This window comes from Myxine glutinosa, chromosome 1, assembly GCF_964187855.1.
Source record: "Myxine glutinosa chromosome 1, kmMyxGlut1.1, whole genome shotgun sequence".
Taxonomy (NCBI): Eukaryota; Metazoa; Chordata; class Myxini; order Myxiniformes; family Myxinidae; genus Myxine; species Myxine glutinosa.
In genome coordinates this window covers 100,027,745-100,040,522 of record NC_136261.1, presented here as the reverse complement: position 1 = coordinate 100,040,522, position 12,778 = coordinate 100,027,745, and the positions used below count along the sequence as shown (strand labels likewise).

The window sequence follows — 12,778 nt, the reverse complement described above, 5'->3', positions numbered from 1 at the left end:
AAAGCCTACAAGACTGCAGGGTGGTATGGTGTCAAGGAGGAGGAAAAAAAGCCTACAAGCCTGCAGGGTGGTATGGTGTCCAATCGGAGGAAAAAAAGCCTCCAAGACTGCAGGGTGGCATGGTGTCGAGGAGGAGGAAAAAAAGCCTCCAAGACTGCAGGGTGGTATGGTGTCCAGGAGAGGAAAAAAAGCCCACAAGACTGCAGGGTGGTATGGTGTCCAGGAGGAGGAAAAAAAGCCCACAAGACTGCAGGGTGGAATGGTGTCCAGGAGGAGGAAAAAAGCCTACAAGACTGCAGGATGGCATGGTGTCCAGGAGGAGGGAAAAAAGCCTACAAGCCTGCAGGGTGGTATGGTGTCCAATCGGAGGAAAAAAAGCCGACCCAGGCTCCCCCTGCAGGAGAAAAAAAAGCCTACAACACCCGGGGTTCCCAGGCGGTCTCCCATCCAGGTACTAACCGGGCCCGAACCTGCTTAGATTCCGAGATCGGACGAGATCGGGCGTATTCAGGGTGGTATGGTCGTAGGCAATAACTGATTCTCTTTGGAAATACTTGAAGGACCGAAAATGTTTCCCAAGTGAGAGTTTCGTATTTTCTGCCACCAACGGTGGATGGAGGTTATGTTTTTTACCCCTGTCTGTTTGTCTGTCTGTCCGTTTGTGAACAGGATATCTCAAAAGGTTGTAGACGGATTCGGACTAAATTCGGCAGAGATGTGGCGTGTGTGACAAAGACGAAATGATTCGATTTTGGTGAAGATCTGGAATCGGATCCGGCTCCGACAATTCTTTAAAATGATTCTTCACCATTGGGAGACAGGGCCAAAAACGATACATCCAGCAGGATATCTCAAAACGTTATGGACGGATTTGGACGAAGCTTGGTGGAGAGGTTGTGTGTGTGACAAGGAAGAATCTATTCAATTTTGGTGAAGATCTGGATCCGGACCCATCTCGTAGAATTTTAAAGTGATTCTTCACCATCGGGCCAAACAATATAGCCTCTGGCAGGATATCTCAAAAAGTTATGGTAGTTAAGGGGAACTCTGGAATACAAAACGTGACCAGCGCACCTGGTGGAGGTATGCTCTCTTCTGAGTGCCGTTCGAGTTTACTTTTAATTTCCATTTGAAACTTTTCTTTCCATCACGATCTTCTTTTTCAATGGAGAACCCTCGCATTCTTTCCAATTCCTTATCGGTAATGGTAGTGGTGGCAGTAGTACGAGTGGTTTTTATTCGGCTTGTGGGAGTGGTAGTAGTCAGCTAGTAGTCGTAGTCGTAGTCGCAGTGGCGGTACTGATAAAAGTGGGCTCGTTGTAATCGTAGTAGGCCAATAGGGGTGGTGGAAGTACTCGTGGTCGTTAGGAGTAGTTGAAGGCTCGTAGTAGTGGTAGTTGTAGTTGAAGGCGAGGAGTAGTGCGGCAAAAACGAACATACCAGCGAGCGTGTCAGACAGCACAAATCGCAGACAATCAAAACAACCCTCCCCCTGCAGGAGAAAAAAAAGCCAACATCACTCTCCCTGCAGGAGAAAAAAAAACTTACAACACTCCCCCTGCAGGAGAAAAAAAACCCTATAACACTCCCTCCCCCTGCAGGAGAAAAAAAGCCTCCAAGACTCCCCCTGCAGGAGAAAAAAATCTTACAACAGTCCCCCTGCAGGAGAAAAAAAAACCCTGCAACACTCCCTCCCCCTGCAGGAGAAAAAAAGCCTGCAAGACTCCCCCTGCAGGAGAAAAAAAAAGCCAACAGCACTCCCCCTGGAGGAGGAAAAAAAGCCAACAACACTCTGCCTGCAGGAGAAAAAAAGCCTACAACACTCCCCCTGCAGGAGAAAAAAATAGCCAACAACACCCTGCCTGCAGGAGAAAAAAAGCCTACAACACTCCCCCTGCAGGAGAAAAAAAAAGCCAACAGCACTCCCCCTGCAGGAGAAAAAAAAGTCGACAACTCTCCCCCTGCAGGAGAAAAAAAAAGCCAACAACACTCCACCTGCAGGAGAAAAAAATGCCGACAACACTCCCCCTACAGGAGAAAAAAAAGCCAACAACACTCCCTCCCCCTGTAGGAGAAAAAAAAGCCTACAAGACTGCAGGGTGGTATGGTGTCCAAGAGGAGGAAAAAAAGCCTACAAGAGTGCAGGGTGGTATGGTGTCCAAGAGGAGGAAAAACAAGCCTACAAGAGTGCAGGGTGGTATGGTGTCCAAGAGGAGGAAAAAAAGCCTACAAGACTGCAGGGTGGTATGGTGTCCAGGAGGAGGAAAAAAGCCGACAAGACTGCAGGGTGGTATGGTGTCCAGGAGGAAGAAAAAAAGCCCACAAGACTGCAGGGTGGTATGGTGTCCAGGAGGGGGAAAAAAGCCTTCAAGACTGCAGGGTGGTATGGTGTCCAGGAGGAGGAAAAAAGCCCACAAGACTGCAGGGTGGTTTGGTGTCCAGGAGGAGGAAAAAAAGCGTACAAGACTGCAGGGTGGTATGGTGTCCAGGAGGAGGAAAAAAAGCCCACAAGACTGCAGGGTGGTATGGTGTCCAGGAGGAGGACAAAAAGCCAACAAGAGTGCAGGGTGCTATCGTCTCCAGGAGGAGGAAAAATAGCTGACAAGAGAGCAGGGTGGTATGGTGCCCAGGAGGAGGAAAAAAAGCCTTCAAGACTGCATGGTGGCATGGGGTCCAGGAGATGGAAAAAAAAGCCTACAAGACTGCAGGGTGGTATGGTGTGCAGGAGGAGGAAAAAAAGCCTACAAGACTGCAGGGTGGTATGGTGTCCAGGAGGAGGAAAAAAACGCCCACAAGACTGCTGGGGGGTATGGTGTCCAGGAGGAGGAAAGAAAGCCCACAAGACTGTAGGGTGGCATGGAGTCCAGGAGGAGGAAAAAAAGCTGACAAGACTGCAGGGTGGAGAGGTGTCCAGTAGGAGGGAAAAAAGCCCACAAGACTGCAGGGTGGTATGGTGTCCAGTCGGAGGAAAAAAAGCCTACAAGACTGCAAAGTGGCATGGTGTCCAGGAGGAGGAAAAAAAGCCTCCAAGACTGCAGGGTGGTATGGTGTCCAGGAGGAGGAAAAAAAGCCTACAAGACTGCAGAGTGGCATGGTGTCCAGGAGGAGGAAAAAAAGCCTCCAAGACTGCAGGGTGGCATGGTGTCCAGGAGGAGGAAAAAAAGCCTACAAGACTGCAGGGTGGTATGGTGTCCAGGAGTAGGAAAAAAAAGCCCACAAGACTGCAGGTTGGTATGGTGTCCAGGAGGAGGAAAAAAAGCCAACAAGCCTGCAGGGTGGTATGGTGTCCAGTCGGAGGAAAAAAAGCCGACAAGACTGCAGGGTGGCATGGTGTCGAGGAGGAGGAAAAAAAGCCTCCAAGACAGCAGGGTGGCATGGTGTCCAGGAGGAGGGAAAAAAGCCCACAAGACTGCAGGATGGTATGGTGTCCAGTCGGAGGAAAAAAAGCCTACAAGACTGCAGAGTGGCATGGTGTCCAGGAGGAGGAAAAAATGCCTCCAAGACTGCAGGGTGGCATGGTGTCCAGGAGGAGGAAAAAAAGCCTCCAAGACTGCAGGGTGGCATGGTGTCCAGGAGGAGGAAAAAAAGCCTACAAGACTGCAGGGTGGTATGGTGTCCAGTCGGAGGAAAAAAAGCCTACAAGACTACAGAGTGGCATGGTGTCCAGGAGGAGGAAAAAAAGCCTCCAAGACTGCAGGGTGGTATGGTGTCCAGGAGGAGGAAAAAAAGCCTACAAGACTGCAGAGTGGCATGGTGTCCAGGAGGAGGAAAAAAAGCCTCCAAGGCTGCAGGGTGGCATGGTGTCCAGGAGGAGGAAAAAAAGCCTACAAGACTGCAGGGTGGTATGGTGTCCAGGAGTAGGAAAAAAAAGCCCACAAGGCTGCAGGGTGGTATGGTGTCCAGGAGGAGGAAAAAAAGCCAACAATCCTGCAGGGTGGTATGGTGTCCAGTCGGAGGAAAAAAAGCCGACAAGACTGCAGGGTGGCATGGTGTCCAGGAGGAGGAAAAAAAGCCTCCAAGACTGCAGGGTGGCATGGTGTCCAGGAGGAGGAAAAAAAGCCTCCAAGACTGCAGGGTGGCATGGTGTCCAGGAGTAGGAAAAAAAAGCCCACAAGGCTGCAGGGTGGTATGGTGTCCAGGAGGAGGAAAAAAAGCCAACAAGCCTGCAGGGTGGTATGGTGTCCAGTCGGAGGAAAAAAAGCCGACAAGACTGCAGGGTGGCATGGTGTCGAGGAGGAGGAAAAAAAGCCTCCAAGACAGCAGGGTGGCATGGTGTCCAGGAGGAGGGAAAAAAGCCCACAAGACTGCAGGATGGTATGGTGTCCAGTCGGAGGAAAAAAAGCCTACAAGACTGCAGAGTGGCATGGTGTCGAGGAGGAGGAAAAAAAGCCTCCAAGACAGCAGGGTGGCATGGTGTCCAGGAGGAGGAAAAAAAGCCTCCAAGACTGCAGGGTGGCATGGTGTCCAGGAGGAGGAAAAAAAGCCTACAAGACTGCAGGGTGGTATGGTGTCCAGGAGTAGGAAAAAAAAGCCCACAAGACTGCAGGGTGGTATGGTTTCCAGGAGGAGGAAAAAAAGCCAACAAGCCTGCAGGGTGGTATAGTGTCCAGTCGGAGGAAAAAAAGCCGACAAGACTGCAGGGTGGCATGGTGTCGAGGAGGAGGAAAAAAAGCCTCCAAGACAGCAGGGTGGCATGGTGTCCAGGAGGAGGGAAAAAAGCCCACAAGACTGCAGGATGGTATGGTGTCCAGTCGGAGGAAAAAAAGCCTACAAGACTGCAGAGTGGCATGGTGTCCAGGAGGAGGAAAAAAAGCCTCCAAGACTGCAGGGTGGCATGGTGTCCAGGAGGAGGACAAAAAGCCAACAAGAGTGCAGGGTGGTATCGTCTCCAGGAGGAGGAAAAATAGCTGACAAGAGTGCAGGGTGGTATGGTGCCCAGGAGGAGGAAAAAAAGCCCACAAGACTGCAGGGTGGCATGGTGTCCAGGAGGAGGAAAAAAAGTCTATAAGACTGCAGGGTGGCATGGGGTCCAGGAGATGGAAAAAAAGCCTACAAGACTGCAGGGTGGCATGGTGTCCAGGAGGAGGAAAAAAAGCCCATAAGACTGCAGGGTGGTATGGTGTCCAGGAGGAGGAAAAAAAGCCGACAAGTCTGCAGGGTGGTGTGGTGTCCAGGAGGAGGGAAAAAAGTCCACAAGACTGCAGGGTGGTATGGTGTCCAGGAGGAGGAAAAAAAGCCCACAAGACTGCAGGGTGGCATGGTGTCAAGGAGGAGGAAAAAAAGCCGACAAGACTGCAGAGTGGCATGGTGTCCAGGAGGAGGAAAAAAAGCCTACAAGACTGCAGGGTGGCATGGTGTCCAGGAGGAGGAAAAAAAGTCTATAAGACTGCAGGGTGGCATGGGGTCCAGGAGATGGAAAAAAAGCCTACAAGACTGCAGGGTGGCATGGGGTCCAGGAGATGGAAAAAAAGCCTACAAGACTGCAGGGTGGCATGGTGTCCAGGAGGAGGAAAAAAAGCCTCCAAGACTGCAGGGTGGTATGGTGTCCAGGAGGAGGAAAAAAAAGCCAACAAGGCTGCAGGGTGGTATGGTGTCAAGGAGGAGGAAAAAAAGCCTCCAAGACAGCAGGGTGGCATGGTGTCCAGGAGGAGGAAAAAAAGCCTACAAGACTGCAGGGTGGTATGGTGTCAAGGAGGAGGAAAAAAAGCCTACAAGCCTGCAGGGTGGTATGGTGTCCAATCGGAGGAAAAAAAGCCTCCAAGACTGCAGGGTGGCATGGTGTCGAGGAGGAGGAAAAAAAGCCTCCAAGACTGCAGGGTGGTATGGTGTCCAGGAGAGGAAAAAAAGCCCACAAGACTGCAGGGTGGTATGGTGTCCAGGAGGAGGAAAAAAAGCCCACAAGACTGCAGGGTGGAATGGTGTCCAGGAGGAGGAAAAAAGCCTACAAGACTGCAGGATGGCATGGTGTCCAGGAGGAGGGAAAAAAGCCTACAAGCCTGCAGGGTGGTATGGTGTCCAATCGGAGGAAAAAAAGCCGACCCAGGCTCCCCCTGCAGGAGAAAAAAAAGCCTACAACACCCGGGGTTCCCAGGCGGTCTCCCATCCAGGTACTAACCGGGCCCGAACCTGCTTAGCTTCCGAGATCGGACGAGATCGGGCGTATTCAGGGTGGTATGGTCGTAGGCAATAACTGATTCTCTTTGGAAATACTTGAAGGACCGAAAATGTTTCCCAAGTGAGAGTTTCGTATTTTCTGCCACCAACGGTGGATGGAGGTTATGTTTTTTACCCCTGTCTGTTTGTCTGTCTGTCCGTTTGTGAACAGGATATCTCAAAAGGTTGTAGACGGATTCGGACTAAATTCGGCAGAGATGTGGCGTGTGTGACAAAGACGAAATGATTCGATTTTGGTGAAGATCTGGAATCGGATCCGGCTCCGACAATTCTTTAAAATGATTCTTCACCATTGGGAGACAGGGCCAAAAACGATACATCCAGCAGGATATCTCAAAACGTTATGGACGGATTTGGACGAAGCTTGGTGGAGAGGTTGTGTGTGTGACAAGGAAGAATCGATTCAATTTTGGTGAAGATCTGGATCCGGACCCATCTCGTAGAATTTTAAAGTGATTCTTCACCATCGGGCCAAACAATATAGCCTCTGGCAGGATATCTCAAAAAGTTATGGTAGTTAAGGGGAACTCTGGAATACAAAACGTGACCAGCGCACCTGGTGGAGGTATGCTCTCTTCTGAGTGCCGTTCGAGTTTACTTTTAATTTCCATTTGAAACTTTTTTTTCCATCACGATCTTCTTTTTCAATGGAGAACCCTCGCATTCTTTCCAATTCCTTATCGGTAATGGTAGTGGTGGCAGTAGTACGAGTGGTTTTTATTCGGCTTGTGGGAGTGGTAGTAGTCAGCTAGTAGTCGTAGTCGTAGTCGCAGTGGCGGTACTGATAAAAGTGGGCTCGTTGTAATCGTAGTAGGCCAATAGGGGTGGTGGAAGTACTCGTGGTCGTTAGGAGTAGTTGAAGGCTCGTAGTAGTGGTAGTTGTAGTTGAAGGCGAGGAGTAGTGCGGCAAAAACGAACATACCAGCGAGCGTGTCAGACAGCACAAATCGCAGACAATCAAAACAACCCTCCCCCTGCAGGAGAAAAAAAAGCCAACATCACTCTCCCTGCAGGAGAAAAAAAAACTTACAACACTCCCCCTGCAGGAGAAAAAAAACCCTACAACACTCCCTCCCCCTGCAGGAGAAAAAAAGCCTCCAAGACTCCCCCTGCAGGAGAAAAAAATCTTACAACAGTCCCCCTGCAGGAGAAAAAAAAACCCTGCAACACTCCCTCCCCCTGCAGGAGAAAAAAAGCCTGCAAGACTCCCCCTGCAGGAGAAAAAAAAAGCCAACAGCACTCCCCCTGGAGGAGGAAAAAAAGCCAACAACACTCTGCCTGCAGGAGAAAAAAAGCCTACAACACTCCCCCTGCAGGAGAAAAAAATAGCCAACAACACCCTGCCTGCAGGAGAAAAAAAGCCTACAACACTCCCCCTGCAGGAGAAAAAAAAAGCCGACAGCACTCCCCCTGCAGGAGAAAAAAAAGTCGACAACTCTCCCCCTGCAGGAGAAAAAAAAAGCCAACAACACTCCACCTGCAGGAGAAAAAAATGCCGACAACACTCCCCCTACAGGAGAAAAAAAAGCCAACAACACTCCCTCCCCCTGTAGGAGAAAAAAAAGCCTACAAGACTGCAGGGTGGTATGGTGTCCAAGAGGAGGAAAAAAAGCCTACAAGAGTGCAGGGTGGTATGGTGTCCAAGAGGAGGAAAAACAAGCCTACAAGAGTGCAGGGTGGTATGGTGTCCAAGAGGAGGAAAAAAAGCCTACAAGACTGCAGGGTGGTATGGTGTCCAGGAGGAGGAAAAAAGCCGACAAGACTGCAGGGTGGTATGGTGTCCAGGAGGAAGAAAAAAAGCCCACAAGACTGCAGGGTGGTATGGTGTCCAGGAGGGGGAAAAAAGCCTTCAAGACTGCAGGGTGGTATGGTGTCCAGGAGGAGGAAAAAAGCCCACAAGACTGCAGGGTGGTTTGGTGTCCAGGAGGAGGAAAAAAAGCGTACAAGACTGCAGGGTGGTATGGTGTCCAGGAGGAGGAAAAAAAGCCCACAAGACTGCAGGGTGGTATGGTGTCCAGGAGGAGGACAAAAAGCCAACAAGAGTGCAGGGTGCTATCGTCTCCAGGAGGAGGAAAAATAGCTGACAAGAGAGCAGGGTGGTATGGTGCCCAGGAGGAGGAAAAAAAGCCTTCAAGACTGCATGGTGGCATGGGGTCCAGGAGATGGAAAAAAAAGCCTACAAGACTGCAGGGTGGTATGGTGTGCAGGAGGAGGAAAAAAAGCCTACAAGACTGCAGGGTGGTATGGTGTCCAGGAGGAGGAAAAAAACGCCCACAAGACTGCTGGGGGGTATGGTGTCCAGGAGGAGGAAAGAAAGCCCACAAGACTGTAGGGTGGCATGGAGTCCAGGAGGAGGAAAAAAAGCTGACAAGACTGCAGGGTGGAGAGGTGTCCAGTAGGAGGGAAAAAAGCCCACAAGACTGCAGGGTGGTATGGTGTCCAGTCGGAGGAAAAAAAGCCTACAAGACTGCAGAGTGGCATGGTGTCCAGGAGGAGGAAAAAAAGCCTCCAAGACTGCAGGGTGGTATGGTGTCCAGGAGGAGGAAAAAAAGCCTACAAGACTGCAGAGTGGCATGGTGTCCAGGAGGAGGAAAAAAAGCCTCCAAGACTGCAGGGTGGCATGGTGTCCAGGAGGAGGAAAAAAAGCCTACAAGACTGCAGGGTGGTATGGTGTCCAGGAGTAGGAAAAAAAAGCCCACAAGACTGCAGGGTGGTATGGTGTCCAGGAGGAGGAAAAAAAGCCAACAAGCCTGCAGGGTGGTATGGTGTCCAGTCGGAGGAAAAAAAGCCGACAAGACTGCAGGGTGGCATGGTGTCGAGGAGGAGGAAAAAAAGCCTCCAAGACAGCAGGGTGGCATGGTGTCCAGGAGGAGGGAAAAAAGCCCACAAGACTGCAGGATGGTATGGTGTCCAGTCGGAGGAAAAAAAGCCTACAAGACTGCAGAGTGGCATGGTGTCCAGGAGGAGGAAAAAAAGCCTCCAAGACTGCAGGGTGGCATGGTGTCCAGGAGGAGGAAAAAAAGCCTCCAAGACTGCAGGGTGGCATGGTGTCCAGGAGGAGGAAAAAAAGCCTACAAGACTGCAGGGTGGTATGGTGTCCAGTCGGAGGAAAAAAAGCCTACAAGACTGCAGAGTGGCATGGTGTCCAGGAGGAGGAAAAAAAGCCTCCAAGACTGCAGGGTGGTATGGTGTCCAGGAGGAGGAAAAAAAGCCTACAAGACTGCAGAGTGGCATGGTGTCCAGGAGGAGGAAAAAAAGCCTCCAAGACTGCAGGGTGGCATGGTGTCCAGGAGGAGGAAAAAAAGCCTACAAGACTGCAGGGTGGTATGGTGTCCAGGAGTAGGAAAAAAAAGCCCACAAGGCTGCAGGGTGGTATGGTGTCCAGGAGGAGGAAAAAAAGCCAACAAGCCTGCAGGGTGGTATGGTGTCCAGTCGGAGGAAAAAAAGCCGACAAGACTGCAGGGTGGCATGGTGTCCAGGAGGAGGAAAAAAAGCCTCCAAGACTGCAGGGTGGCATGGTGTCCAGGAGGAGGAAAAAAAGCCTCCAAGACTGCAGGGTGGCATGGTGTCCAGGAGGAGGAAAAAAAGCCTACAAGACTGCAGGGTGGTATGGTGTCCAGGAGTAGGAAAAAAAAGCCCACAAGGCTGCAGGGTGGTATGGTGTCCAGGAGGAGGAAAAAAAGCCAACAAGCCTGCAGGGTGGTATGGTGTCCAGTCGGAGGAAAAAAAGCCGACAAGACTGCAGGGTGGCATGGTGTCGAGGAGGAGGAAAAAAAGCCTCCAAGACAGCAGGGTGGCATGGTGTCCAGGAGGAGGGAAAAAAGCCCACAAGACTGCAGGATGGTATGGTGTCCAGTCGGAGGAAAAAAAGCCTACAAGACTGCAGAGTGGCATGGTGTCGAGGAGGAGGAAAAAAGCCTCCAAGACAGCAGGGTGGCATGGTGTCCAGGAGGAGGAAAAAAAGCCTCCAAGACTGCAGGGTGGCATGGTGTCCAGGAGGAGGAAAAAAAGCCTACAAGACTGCAGGGTGGTATGGTGTCCAGGAGTAGGAAAAAAAAGCCCACAAGACTGCAGGGTGGTATGGTTTCCAGGAGGAGGAAAAAAAGCCAACAAGCCTGCAGGGTGGTATAGTGTCCAGTCGGAGGAAAAAAAGCCGACAAGACTGCAGGGTGGCATGGTGTCGAGGAGGAGGAAAAAAAGCCTCCAAGACAGCAGGGTGGCATGGTGTCCAGGAGGAGGGAAAAAAGCCCACAAGACTGCAGGATGGTATGGTGTCCAGTCGGAGGAAAAAAAGCCTACAAGACTGCAGAGTGGCATGGTGTCCAGGAGGAGGAAAAAAAGCCTCCAAGACTGCAGGGTGGCATGGTGTCCAGGAGGAGGACAAAAAGCCAACAAGAGTGCAGGGTGGTATCGTCTCCAGGAGGAGGAAAAATAGCTGACAAGAGTGCAGGGTGGTATGGTGCCCAGGAGGAGGAAAAAAAGCCCACAAGACTGCAGGGTGGCATGGTGTCCAGGAGGAGGAAAAAAAGTCTATAAGACTGCAGGGTGGCATGGGGTCCAGGAGATGGAAAAAAAGCCTACAAGACTGCAGGGTGGCATGGTGTCCAGGAGGAGGAAAAAAAGCCCACAAGACTGCAGGGTGGTATGGTGTCCAGGAGGAGGAAAAAAAGCCGACAAGTCTGCAGGGTGGTGTGGTGTCCAGGAGGAGGGAAAAAAGTCCACAAGACTGCAGGGTGGTATGGTGTCCAGGAGGAGGAAAAAAAGCCCACAAGACTGCAGGGTGGCATGGTGTCAAGGAGGAGGAAAAAAAGCCGACAAGACTGCAGAGTGGCATGGTGTCCAGGAGGAGGAAAAAAAGCCTACAAGACTGCAGGGTGGCATGGTGTCCAGGAGGAGGAAAAAAAGTCTATAAGACTGCAGGGTGGCATGGGGTCCAGGAGATGGAAAAAAAGCCTACAAGACTGCAGGGTGGCATGGGGTCCAGGAGATGGAAAAAAAGCCTACAAGACTGCAGGGTGGCATGGTGTCCAGGAGGAGGAAAAAAAGCCTCCAAGACTGCAGGGTGGTATGGTGTCCAGGAGGAGGAAAAAAAAGCCAACAAGGCTGCAGGGTGGTATGGTGTCAAGGAGGAGGAAAAAAAGCCTCCAAGACAGCAGGGTGGCATGGTGTCCAGGAGGAGGAAAAAAAGCCTACAAGACTGCAGGGTGGTATGGTGTCAAGGAGGAGGAAAAAAAGCCTACAAGCCTGCAGGGTGGTATGGTGTCCAATCGGAGGAAAAAAAGCCTCCAAGACTGCAGGGTGGCATGGTGTCGAGGAGGAGGAAAAAAAGCCTCCAAGACTGCAGGGTGGTATGGTGTCCAGGAGAGGAAAAAAAGCCCACAAGACTGCAGGGTGGTATGGTGTCCAGGAGAGGAAAAAAAGCCCACAAGACTGCAGGGTGGTATGGTGTCCAGGAGGAGGAAAAAAAGCCCACAAGACTGCAGGGTGGAATGGTGTCCAGGAGGAGGAAAAAAGCCTACAAGACTGCAGGATGGCATGGTGTCCAGGAGGAGGGAAAAAAGCCTACAAGCCTGCAGGGTGGTATGGTGTCCAATCGGAGGAAAAAAAGCCGACCCAGGCTCCCCCTGCAGGAGAAAAAAAAGCCTACAACACCCGGGGTTCCCAGGCGGTCTCCCATCCAGGTACTAACCGGGCCCGAACCTGCTTAGCTTCCGAGATCGGACGAGATCGGGCGTATTCAGGGTGGTATGGTCGTAGGCAATAACTGATTCTCTTTGGAAATACTTGAAGGACCGAAAATGTTTCCCAAGTGAGAGTTTCGTATTTTCTGCCACCAACGGTGGATGGAGGTTATGTTTTTTACCCCTGTCTGTTTGTCTGTCTGTCCGTTTGTGAACAGGATATCTCAAAAGGTTGTAGACGGATTCGGACTAAATTCGGCAGAGATGTGGCGTGTGTGACAAAGACGAAATGATTCGATTTTGGTGAAGATCTGGAATCGGATCCGGCTCCGACAATTCTTTAAAATGATTCTTCACCATTGGGAGACAGGGCCAAAAACGATACATCCAGCAGGATATCTCAAAACGTTATGGACGGATTTGGAAGAAGCTTGGTGGAGAGGTTGTGTGTGTGACAAGGAAGAATCGATTCAATTTTGGTGAAGATCTGGATCCGGACCCATCTCGTAGAATTTTAAAGTGATTCTTCACCATCGGGCCAAACAATATAGCCTCTGGCAGGATATCTCAAAAAGTTATGGTAGTTAAGGGGAACTCTGGAATACAAAACGTGACCAGCGCACCTGGTGGAGGTATGCTCTCTTCTGAGTGCCGTTCGAGTTTACTTTTAATTTCCATTTGAAACTTTTCTTTCCATCACGATCTTCTTTTTCAATGGAGAACCCTCGCATTCTTTCCAATTCCTTATCGGTAATGGTAGTGGTGGCAGTAGTACGAGTGGTTTTTATTCGGCTTGTGGGAGTGGTAGTAGTCAGCTAGTAGTCGTAGTCGTAGTCGCAGTGGCGGTACTGATAAAAGTGGGCTCGTTGTAATCGTAGTAGGCCAATAGGGGTGGTGGAAGTACTCGTGGTCGTTGGGAGTAG

At 50.8% G+C, this 12,778-nt stretch overlaps 3 non-coding genes across 3 annotated transcripts; all 3 read right to left on the bottom strand.

The window, feature by feature from the left end:
• Positions 1-410: 410 nt before the first annotated feature.
• On the bottom strand, positions 411-529 carry LOC144889998 (5S ribosomal RNA). Its single transcript, XR_013622192.1, has one exon. It is a non-coding gene; the product is annotated as a 5S ribosomal RNA (ribosomal RNA).
• Positions 530-6,066: 5,537 nt separating this feature from the next.
• LOC137420017 (5S ribosomal RNA) lies at positions 6,067-6,185 on the bottom strand. Its single transcript, XR_010983118.1, has one exon. It is a non-coding gene; the product is annotated as a 5S ribosomal RNA (ribosomal RNA).
• Positions 6,186-11,814: 5,629 nt separating this feature from the next.
• On the bottom strand, positions 11,815-11,933 carry LOC137419994 (5S ribosomal RNA). Its single transcript, XR_010983116.1, has one exon. It is a non-coding gene; the product is annotated as a 5S ribosomal RNA (ribosomal RNA).
• Positions 11,934-12,778: the final 845 nt, after the last annotated feature.